We start from the raw sequence: 5,062 nt of genomic DNA, 5'->3' as shown, positions 1-5,062 counted from the left end.
AAGAACACTGCTAACACACTGCCCCCTCTAATGCGACCAAAAGGACCATCCATTAGCAGTGCATCTTGTGTCCCTCCTGAGCTCGTATTGAACACTAATGCATTCACCGATTGTCTAAGTGGTCCTGTTGCTCGTGCTCGCAGAGTCACAGATGTCTCCACCAAATCTGCTTGAAGTTGCTGAGGTACGAAAATCCTGTTTTCCACTCAACGGAGCAGCAGCGGTCTCACCTCGTCCCCGCGGCCCGCCCCTCAGCACCTGGCTCTGTCCACGTTACGTCCACGAGCGCTGGTTGTGTGCGTCTGCAGTGGAGGAGGCTGGCAGGTGCGCGTCCCTCCGATATGTGCGGATTTCAAAGGTATAATTCCGAGTTCTTAAAGTTTGCGCTCGGCTGAACACTGTCAGACTTTTCCATCCGATCCAATAGCTGTGAAGAAAAGCTGAGCAGGTGTGAACCCTGTGATGGTTTTAGCAAAGGTTGACACACAAATCGATAACCAGAGACTAATCTTTAATAAAACTTGTGTCGAATTACTCTCATTGGACAAGCGTTAATACAGAGAAATAGGAGGAAAAGGGATTTTTGCTGTAAAGTTTTAGTTTTCATTTGGACTAGTACAAAACAACAGGATAATTTCCAGAAAACTACTATGATTTTGTGTTTAAAATTGCATTGTATTGTCTTAAAATCGTGTTTTTTATTGTGGTATCGACTTCAGTATTGCGCATCAAGCCCCTTCATTGGTGGTTTTGTGTCGCAACTGGTAATTTCTTTGTACTGCCTCCAGTTTTTCAGTTGCTTTAAGACTTTCGCTCCATGTCAAAGTGCCGGAGCTTCTTCCTATTGTGGCGCTTTTCTCACCCTCTTTCACTTTGCGTATCTCGTTCACACGTTCATCCCGCCGTGGTTGACATGTGTCTACACACTGTCTTTGGCTGTGTCTGTCTCACGGTTCCATTTAGGTCAAGTTCGGAGCGTAAAACAAAGTGACTGTAGCTCTCCCACTCGCTAATACATATCCGCGGCGCTCTGAGTTGTTTTTTTGTTGATCTGACACATTTCCACAGTTTGCGTCTCCCCGCGACTCATTATCTTAGAGGAACAGCAGCGTGCGTTCGTCAGCACTGATTAGTAAAACGTTTTGATATTTGACAAATGAAGATATTACGTTCCTCTAATCTGCCGCCGCGCTAAATTGTGTCATAGCAGATAGGGGGGCTTGGCATGAGTTTTTCCGTAACATTAAAGCTTGCATTGATCATAATCCAATTAGTGGGGAAAAAAGCACTAGACAAAACGGCCCGGACCAAAAGTAACACTTGCCTCGTTAAATATGGAGAAATTAACTGTAATCAAATTGCAGAGTTCTCAGAAGTGATGAAGTGCACAAAATTGAAGATCTAATGAAATTGTTAACGTAATTAATTTGCCGCCCCTTTTGATAAGTGGTAATGACTTGGAGATTGGTTTAAATGAATAGTTGGGTTGTACAGAAGAGGGAAGTTAGACGGAGAGCGGGGAAACACTATCCCACTTTCAAAGTTCCCTCGGAGATGAAGCATGTGTTTTTTTAATGCGCAAAAAGACAATTAGTTGACTTCATAAACTAATTACTGCCGCTTTAATTCCTTTGCAAATTAAACTGCAATCGTAATTAAACGTTGTCTCCGTGGACATGTTTGTAAGTACGGGGGAAAGACACAGTTGTAATTAAAGGTGTAATAATATTTTTCTCATTAAACAAATATTTTCAGAGGAGCGGGAGTAACAGACATGCCTCTAATGTGCATTTACACAGAGATATGTCGCCGCTGTAAAGCCAACAGCGGCTCATTAAATGCAGATGGATATGTATGTATAAATATATATGTATAAAATATGCATAATGTTATGAACTGGGAGGATGTTGCTCTGGGCGGGAAACAGAGGAGTAATCGGTTGCGTTAGCTCTTTTACCTCAACTTAGTAACCTTGGCAACAAATCGTTATGTATTGGATGATTCTGAAGTGTCTTTTGTGTGCCTTGCGGGCACATTTTACTTGGGGCCGTGCAATTGATAACATTTTAATCAAATTGTTGTTTCAAATTGTTGTAGTTTTTTAATCGAGACGTCTCAAGCCAATTCTCTGTCAGTATTGTTTGACGTGTTCATACTTTGAAGGTACAATTTGAAACATTTTTGAGGGAAATATCTTGTTTACATCCATTAAATTGAATATTGAAGGTCGTTTAAATCTATAAAAATGTTATTAACGGTCAAATAAAATCAACACAAAGAAACATTCTTGATCCACATTTTTACTCCAGCCCAACCTCTGACTGAATAATAGTTTGAGTGACAATGTTTGTGTCTCTCTAATGTTACATCCCAAACATCCACAATATTCAGGTTAATTACTTTTATTTGACGGTGCAATATGCAACTTTTCTGGAGAAGGGTCCGGTAGCTGCTTGTTATTATTCCTTTGTCTGGAATATTCCACAGGCATTAAACATAATTATCTCCATGGAGACAAGCAGATGGTGCCAACAGGCCAAAATATATGTTGGATCTGGGTGAACGGTATGAATGCATGTCATACTGTGGAACACTCCTGGCAAAGCAATAACACCAGAGAGTCTGGCGTATGTCCCTTTAAGAAACTGTGTGATTTGTCTTTTGTTTCTAATTGATTCAAAAGTCAGTATTTTCATTTTATAAACTGTTATTAGGCCCGAGCGCCACAAGCTGGCGAGAGGCCTATTAATCTCGTAAGGCCGTGCGAAGCACGGCTGCGAAAGTGCGCACGCAGTGCGCACGAAATCGAGCGCGAAGCGCTCGCCCACTTCCAAACACTCACTAACGCACTCCTCCACTCATGCACGCCCCGTGCATACTAATTAGTTGTAGGAAAATGGAACATTACCGTTGTAAACGGGCGAAGCCCGTGCAAAAGTTCGCACTAAACGAGCACTTTACATTGGGATGACGACCGCGAAGCGGTCGTCATCCCCATATAAAGCACTCATTTGCGCTAAGTAGCTCACGAATACGTTCCCCATCTCTTGCATGTTCCGTGCATATAAGCATGTAATGCAAAAATTGAACATTATTACTGTATAGAGGGCCAAAAACACAAAGTGGGCGGAGCCCACTCAAAATTATCGAAAGTACCCGTCAGTGACCAGGGACCCACACCATGAGGTAGGAAAGCGCGAGCGCTTTCCGAAAATGTATAGTTTATGATATTTGAAAAATGGGAAACATTGTTTTCGCATCGGAATATTATTCTTTTTTTCTTTCTTTCTTTCTTTCTTCTTCTCGGGACCAACCCCCCTATTTTTCACCCAGTGAACATTGACGAAAAGTCACAAAAATTTGCACACCTCTAAAAATCGTGCCTCTCTACATTCTGGCTATTTCCCTTTTCTAAAATAAAAAAAATTGGCGCGTCAGCGCCACCAAATGTACCAAAAATGCATTGAGAGATGGGAAATGACCCAAAAAAAATCTGATCGTAGAATCATGAAATTTGGCGCAGAGGTAGATGGTGACAAGAGAAGTAAAAAATATTATTACGGCAATGCCGTCCGCCCAACCAAATGTCGGCCATATTGCTTCAAAAATGGCTAAACATGACTTCGGAGTTTTTCCAAACGTCGTACTTTTACGAACTCCTCCCAGGGCGTTGGCCCTAAAAAGCTGAAATTTGGTGAAAATGCTACTGAGGAGTGGGACATCAAAAGTTATCCAAATTACATTGATACCTCTCACGGTCTCTGAGCGGCGAAGCCGCAAACTGTAGCTAGAATTTCAGAAATCTCCCATATTTAAAATTTCTGCCGTTTGCGCAGATAAAGTCCGAATTGCGTCAAATTAGAATCAGTTGTTAAACTCTTTGCCCTAAACCTACTTGAAGTGAAATAAATTCATTTGGCGCCACAGCGCCCCCTACAGATTTTATATGGAGGTTAAATGTTTAGTTTTGCGAAATTATATGAAATTTGACACACAACTCAATTTTAGCATCCCCATCAAAAAAGTCAATGACTCATGTCATAATTGTTATGGCGTTGCCGTAACGATGACCGAAACCTTTCATGTTTACACTTTAGACTTTCACAAACTCCTCCCAGGGCGTCAGCCCTATTAACCTGAAATTTGGTGAGACTCATCTTCAAGACCATCAAAAGTTATCCACATTTTCATTCAAAGAGTCACGGTGTCTGTGCGGCAAAGCCGCACATTTTGCCAAGAATTCAAAATAAAATAGCTTTTTGATGGTAAAACAAAGGGGAGAAGATGTGACAGTGTCACAGATTCAGCAGTAGGCGTAATAAAAGGACAATTGGGGCTCCTCTTGCGGCGTGGCGGCGGCGTGGCGGCGGCGTGGCGGCGGCGTGGCGAGGGCCGATCATTGCCGCTTGCGGCTATATTTTCAGTCCAGTTCTTAGTCCTTGGCATCCATTTCCATTTCCGCTGCAGTCCAAAGTACATTCTACAGGTATCCATCATTCTTTCCATTGTTGATGTTTTGTGTTGTAAAGTAAAATGTAATGTTGATGTCGAATCTCAGTCCAGTATTTAGGAATAATATATGAGTCCCAAAACACAGTGATGTGCTATTTGGCAGCCCAGTTTCCCTGTGAGTAGTGTGCTCTTTGACATGTTATAAAATACGCTCATACATTTTCCAAACATGAGATTTTGTGCTCCTCTATTGAGATGTATTCTACTTTTTCATTATAAGCCCAGGCATAGTATAAGCAGGGTATCTCTCGCTCTGGGCTAAAAAAGAAGAACATTTAACTCCCAAAAAGCAACTTTGATTCTGACAATCTTACTATTGTGTGAAGGCTAATGCTATTACAGCCCAGACGCACCGCAGGCTTTCTCCTGCATTCGGCTAATGTTCATGATGCCCCCCTCCCTCCCCGTGCACACACTAACGGCATCGCTGTGATGAACTCCAAACAACTACTTTCAGCACGACTGACTCTTCCTTATCATAATCTGATTATTTTAATGATCTTGTTACTGCTGCCGTACGCAGCCGGAGGGGAACCATGCTTGAATGCTT

At 42.1% G+C, this 5,062-nt stretch overlaps 1 long non-coding RNA gene across 1 annotated transcript in view; it reads left to right on the top strand.

Annotated features, from left to right (window-relative positions):
- LOC140354267 (uncharacterized) overlaps window positions 1-261 on the top strand; it is a 38,383-nt gene extending 38,122 nt beyond the window's left edge. Inside the window, exon 3 of the long non-coding RNA XR_011925957.1 lies at window positions 144-261. This is a non-coding gene — a long non-coding RNA (uncharacterized lncRNA). The remainder of the gene's footprint in view (window positions 1-143) is intronic.
- Window positions 262-5,062: the final 4,801 nt, after the last annotated feature.

The sequence above is a fragment of the Eucyclogobius newberryi genome, unplaced genomic scaffold (genome assembly GCF_026437365.1).
Source record: "Eucyclogobius newberryi isolate DKJ021-1_F unplaced genomic scaffold, fEucNew1.0.hap1 SCAF_11, whole genome shotgun sequence".
NCBI lineage: Eukaryota > Metazoa > Chordata > Actinopteri > Gobiiformes > Gobiidae > Eucyclogobius > Eucyclogobius newberryi.
The sequence above is the reverse complement of the archived record's forward strand: the minus strand, read 5'-3'. Positions and strand labels throughout refer to the sequence as shown.